We start from the raw sequence: 6,832 nt of genomic DNA on the forward strand, positions 1-6,832 counted from the left end.
TGGCAGCACCCAGGCAGACTTAGAAAGGTTTTCCCATCAGCTCAGGATTAAGAGAATTAGGTCCGACCTGCTGACTTTCACTTCTCAGGACAAATGGAAGCTGAAAAGGATCACAATGAAAGTTTTAGAAGATGCACGCTTTTGTGTGTGTGCATGCATGCATGTGCGTGTACACAGCCTGCTCAATCTGAGCTTGAGCTTATGAATTCAGCCTGGGCTGGCTAATGCTCCAATTACTTTTGTGTCACTGAGGAAGTATTCATTGCATCAAAACTTGGAAATAATTGCAGTTGTTATTTAGTGAGAAAGGACTGTATCCATTTATAATTTTCTATTGCTACTAGTTTTAATGGAGCCAATTTAAAAACATTTAGGCTTTAACGTGTTAAATTCATGTTGTAAAATTCACCCATTTAAAGTGTACCCTTTGGTGGTTTTTACTAAGTCTGTAGAGTTGTTTCAGTACCACTACACTCAATTTTATAATATTTTCATCGTCCCCAAAAGACATCCTGTAGCCACTAGCAGTTGTCCTTCACTTACCCTCAATTTTACCTATCTGTTGGCAATCACAAATTTATTTTCTGTTGTCGTTATTTTGCCTATTCTGAATATTTCATAAGAACGGGATTATGCTATGTGGTATTTCATGGTCAGCTCCTTTCACTTAGTAGTCTTTCCAGTTTTTTTTTAAGCCAGATAACCAATATCACTTTAATAAATTAAATGAACTATAAAGTTACTTAAATTTTGCATTTATTTGCTGGGATTGTGCAGCACATGCCAGTGGTGAATATGGCAGGTGCTGTTTATGTCTCTGACATAGTGACTTTGCCTAAAGACCCAACAACTTGAAATTGGCTTGCTGGCAGGATATTGTAAAGTTTGGTGAGATACTATTGTTGTTTATGTCATAAATCATGAAACCCTGACGATTTCTAAATTAACCATACTCTGTAATACAGTTAAGCAACATCATGTTTCATAATGCACTTGAAGTAAGCTAGTTAAAATAAACCACACTTTTGTTCTTCCGAGTACTTTGCTTGAAACAGTCTGTGAACAGAATCCAACTTATGGAATGCACTGGGCACAAATTGATTGATCTTGGTGAATTATTTCCTAAGAGTAACTGTGCTAACCTAAAAAGTAGCTAGCTTTTCTTAATATGCTTATTTTAAAAATATAGGAAAGATCTTTATTATGACTAAAAGTGCCCAAATATAGTATGTACCATGCTACAACAGTAATTATTTATACTGCATTTTTAGAAAAAATACAATATGCAGATTAAATGCAGGAAAAGGAAGCACATTTTAAACGACTGGATTTTCCCTTCATTGGTTCTTCATGGTCTGCACTTGGAAAATAATTTCACCTGTTTAGTTTTGTATCTGTTCCAGAAGATTTGTGTTGAAATTCTTTTTTTCCCCCCCTTAGAAACTGTGTTCCTCAATGGGATCTTTTCAGCTTTGCACACTGAATTTGGAACCAAACCTGGATTCTGTCTTCTCCAAGATCAAATTTTTGAGCTAAATCTTATCTGATATCAATACCAGGATGACAGTTTACTCTAAAGACATTTTCCAACACTTCAATCTGGTTTTGAGTAAAAGCAGTTCTTGGTCTTTAAGCCTCTATACCAACCCAACTCTCTTTTCAAAGGGACTCTGTCTGAGGCTGGAAAGTAATTTTGATATTTCACAGATCTCTCTTCTGGCATTGGGTGATCCACCATGTGTGGGCAAGATATCGCATTAGGAAAATCTAAGGAGCTGCAGGTGTCTGTCCTTGGCCTGTGGGATTTCACTGTTGGAACGACTTTCACTGTCTTTCTTCTGGTGCAGTCCTAAGATGCTCTCAGTTGAGAAGGAGCAGAATGAGGGTTTGTTTTCTCCCAGCTGAGCCCCTTCCTGAAGACTCGGAGACATTTTCTTCTGGGCTGCACAGACACAGCTTTAGCCTCTCTCACTCCTGCCCAATTTGTACCAGTCTTTCAAATTTTATTAATCTTCAAGCAAATAGCAGGTTTTAATTTCTTTTTATTGTCCAATGTTTCACCATGTGAGTATGTCATATAACTATTACTTTGGAAAATTATTTGAGAGGAGGAATGAGAAGAAGAGCAGGGGGAGGGAGAGAGATCGAGAGAGAGATCTAGCTTATATCCACAGGTTCACTCCCCAGTGACCTCCAAATTGGAATGACCCTCAAACTGGGAGCTGAGCACTCATTCTCGGTCTGTTGCATTAGTGGAAGGAATCCAGTGACTTGTGACATCACCATTGATTCCCTGGGTTTGTATCACCAGGAAGCTAGAATAAGGAGCTGGAGCCAGGAATTAAACCCAGGTACTCCTGTATGAGATGCAGGGCATCTTAAATGGCTTTTTAGCCACTAGGCAAAATGTGTACCCCTCTGGTTTTTATTATCTGTGCCTCATGTCTAGAAAACCTGCTGTAACTTCTGTTGAATATGCATACATATGATGAATAAGTGACCAGTGACAGGTATCAGGACAAGGATGACTATTACTCCACCAGTCAAGCTGTCAAAGCTAGCAGTGTCTATTTTTCTATATATATATAAAATAAAATCCCTCTTCTGGGTCCTATGCTACTCATTTAATTCCTCCTAATGTTTTATGCCTAGGATGTGCCTCCAGGACATCACCTGCACACTTGGGTGTGCTTTGAGAGCCCTCATTCCTGAAGCTTGCAGGATTGGAGGACCACAGGCAGGATGCACTTGGGTTGCCTGCTTTTCCCAGCCAATGTGCCAAGGAATCTCCTGGAAACTTCCCTGCCTCTCAGGTACATGGGCTCCCTGCCAAGGAGGGCATTCATGAGGTTGTATGTTGTCATACCTGTTGCTCCTTCTCCACGGAAATCTTATCGTCTTACCAGGTGTGGTGGCTGACCTGGTCAACTGGATTATTCCAGCTTGACTAGTTCTACTCCAAGAGGTATGGCAGCATCTATTCATAAAGGTTATAGACAAAGCAAGTCTCAGTTGGAATCCTGTCAATTGCATGTTAGCTTTCTCGCAAGTAGACACACAAAAATGCAGTTCCTTACGCTTGATAGACTAGGCTTTCTGGCCTTAAAGTTCTGTTTCATAATCTTGTATAGATGATTCTCTTCAAACAAATGTACCAATATTTTCACAGCAAGAAGCAGATACTCTACTAAGAATTGGCCAATGAGAGACCCTCCCATTGGCTAACACACAGTCCTAAGCCCAGGCTGCATTTCAAGAGAATGGGACTCTGGACTTTCTGGATTCTCATGTGCCATTCATGCCAGAACAGGAGTGCCATACACGTTGTCTGGTCAATCTCTATGTCTTCTTACCCTCAGGAAACAAGGTTTTCCATGTCCATAAAAAATGTTCATAAATCCTCTGGCTGAAGGACTGGTTGGGACTCTGATCTGATCATTTCACATGCTAACCAGAACCTTGGGACAAAGCCCAGATGAGTGCGCTTCAAATGGTCACCAACCACTCTTAGGGCATGGGATAAAATGAGCACATTTCTTGCCATCCAAGCAGCAAATTTTGAATGAAGTGACAGGTGACATGACAGTTGGTCTCTATCTGTGGATTGAAGCATGTCATGCATCATCCAAGTGAAAGATGGTCCCATGATTCTGTAAGACAGGTAGCCTGTCCCCTGCAAGCAGGGTTATGTGGTCGCCTTAGAGGCCACTCCTAGTCTTGGGTCCTTCACTTAGTGCAGTCTTGGGATTTGGCCCTAAAGACAGCTTGGTGTACTGGGAACCAAGACATCTCTGTATATCCCTTTGTTTTCCTGACTCCACCGCTCACCTCCTCCCTTGGCCAGCTCAGAACAGCTCAAAGGTGGGATGGGCATGTTCTGATCCTGGAATGCAGCAGGCAAACAGCTGCTCTACCTGGGAATGAGCTGTGATGCGAGGTGGTGTTTGTGAGGCTGAGCTCCCACTCTAGTTCTGCATGGAGGGCAAGGCCACCTGCACACCTGCTGTGTGCCAGACATTGCCAGCAACATCTGCCAGCAATGGGCGCATCTGCTTCCCTTCTCTTTCTCCCCTCTGTGTTCACTTTTTAGTTGGCCTTAGTCAGAAGAGTGCAGCTCACTGCCACAGCTGCATATTCGAGCCCCAGTTTCTCCTGGTCTTTCCCTCACTTCTCCCTCTTTTAAAGATATGTTAATTTTCATGGAAATGAATAGTTACAGATAGAAGGAGAGATAGAAATGAAAATCTTCCATTTATTCCCCAAATGGTCCTAATGGTCAGAGTTGAGCTGATCCAAAGTCAGGAGTTTCTTCCAGGTTTCCCACATGGGTGCAGGGTCCCAAAGCTTTGTACCTTCTCCCATTGCTTTCCCAGGTGCATTAATAAGGATCTGGATGGGAAATAGAGCAACCAGATATGAACTGGTGCTCGTAAGTGATGTTGGCACTTGCATACAGAGGATTAGCCAGTTGAGCCATCGTGCTGGCCCTGGTGTCCCCCTTTCCGATTGTGCCATCCTGGACTATTTGCTGCCACTCCTGAGCCTTGCCTGCCTCATTCATAGAGGCAACTCCAGATATAATATGCGTGTTCCTCCCCCAAGTCCACCAGCTCCCTTTTACCAATGGACTGTCCATGCTCTGACCTCAACCCAAAATTATTGAGCACATCACAGCTCTGTATTTTGGACAGCTGCCACTCTGAGCTCAGCCCACTCTGCTTTTGCCTCCTCCTCCCTCTCTCTACTCCTGCTCCATCGACTGGGTGTTGTTCTCATGCTTGGATCCCATTTCTATCCTGGGGGTCTTTGTGTCCTCTATTCATCTGTATAGGAGACTTTCCCCCAGTGTCTGAAGAGCCAGCCCTCTCATTTTCTCCTATTCTTAAAGAAAACTCACCTCTTCCATGAAGCCTTCCCTAGCTACCCCAGCACCAATCCTATCTTCCTCTCCTATGCCACTTACTCTACAGACCTCCTGCCTGACTCAAAACATGACATTCTTGTTGGTACTTTGTCTCCCCCACTGCAGCATCAGTTACAGAAAAATAGAGGTTGGCCTGTGGAGTTTGTAACTGTAGTATCAGCACTTGGAACACTCTAGAAGGTGTGCAATGATTATTTATTGTATGCATGTTGAATGAATAAATGAAGGTGTGAGAGATGTGGAGGGCTGATGTTGCTCATCTGACTATATTCCTGACTGTTGATCTTGGCCAAGCCCCAGTGATATTTCCCATCCTGTGCCTTTCATGCCGCTAGATATCCAGATGTGTCATTGCTTATTTTTCACACACCAGGACAGCTATTTGAGTTTGGATTATCTATATTAGGCAGTCAGCCCAAAGCCCTTAGCAGTCAGGAAGAAACCAACACTAAAACCTCTCCACTCCTCTGTTGTATAAAGAAGCTGGCAAGGTTGTGAGCAGAGGCACATGTAGCTAGCAGATGTGTAGTGTCGATGGCAGTGCCAGACACGGCAGGTGCTCAGGCACCCACAGTGGGGGACAAGGATAGCTGAGATTGAGATGCCACCTCACCTTGTCCGTCATTGCCAGGAGGGAGGGAGGTGCTCCTCAGAACCTGAAGATCCCACCCGCTCACACATACAAAGATCCCACCCCCTCATACCTATTCAAAGCCAGTCAAGGAGGGGGGCCCAAGGAGGAACTGGGATGCACCAAGATCCCAACCCACCTATCTCTTGTTCCAAAGCCCAGCCCTGAATCTTGTTTACAAAGTGAATGGGGTTAGTTGCAGGCAATGACATCCATGTAGAGGGTTGGGATTGTCTCATTTTCGCCATGTTTAGCACCTGTGCTTAAATACGCTTGGATGGTCAATGACATGACTTAAAGTGCTTGGTTTGTTCTGGACTTGAGCAGCAAGTGACTATAAGTTGGGGCTCTTGGTTCTATCTCTGTCCACTTCCAACTTGCTGGGTGACTTTGAAGGACACTCCCAATTTCCCTGAGCCCTTGGATTATCCCCTGCAGAGCTGGGACACACAGCAGTGAGTCAAAAAGTTAAGTGGTTTCTAATGACTGGGTTACTGCTCTGTGAACAGTTTGAAACCTAAAGCAGAAGTGAGAAAAAGCTGTGTGTCTGGTGTGTTAAAATCTTGTTAGAGATGTGGGTATCACGTGGTGAAGCATGAAATGATGCTAGCTTCCGGTGGGTATTTTTCATCAGAAAGTACAGTTGGTTGGGTTCTCATTGTCCATTTTTTGCTTATCATAAATGGAAGGATTCAGGAACTCGTGTGAGGAGCTGCTGATTTTCTCCTATACACTCCCAGCTAATCACCAATTTTGAACAATTTCACTCTGAGTTGTCGTTCCCCCATCACAACCCTGATGCCAGCTCTGAGGGTCCTACCACAGCCTCCTGACCTGTGTGCAGAGAAGACACAAGGATTCTGGGAGCTAGATTTAGATCACTGCTAGTCCCTGCTGAAGCCCTACACATGTTCTCCATTCATGCCCATACACATTGCCAACTCCTCACGTGGCTCACATGGCCCTCTTTGATCATCTCAGCCACATTGAATTGTCTCCTGCCCTTTCCTACTCTCTGTCCTTTGCACATGCTTCTGTTTTGGAAGGACCCATTGCCATTGCTGATCTCCTTTAGGTAACTTCTACTGCATCTTTAAGTCTCTCTCTTTGCAGGGATACTATCCCACACCCACCTTACCCTGTGTGTCTGGCTTAGCCTGCACTTTCTCCTCCTGTGCTAATTGTGACTAGCTGGAGGCATCTCCTTGGAATGCTGGTTTGAGGTTTTGGAGACCCAGGCTAGTGCAACAGAGAATTGTGAATGGTGAAAGTTGTAG

The 6,832-nt window shown here is 44.0% G+C and overlaps 1 pseudogene; it reads right to left on the reverse strand.

Annotated features, from left to right (window-relative positions):
* Positions 1–1,382: 1,382 nt before the first annotated feature.
* On the reverse strand, positions 1,383–1,931 carry LOC121164371 (annotated as a pseudogene).
* Between the last annotated feature and the right edge of the window lie 4,901 nt (positions 1,932–6,832).

Source organism: Ochotona curzoniae, unplaced genomic scaffold (genome assembly GCF_017591425.1).
Source record: "Ochotona curzoniae isolate NIBS_2020 unplaced genomic scaffold, NIBS_Ocur_1.0 contig_66, whole genome shotgun sequence".
Taxonomy (NCBI): Eukaryota; Metazoa; Chordata; class Mammalia; order Lagomorpha; family Ochotonidae; genus Ochotona; species Ochotona curzoniae.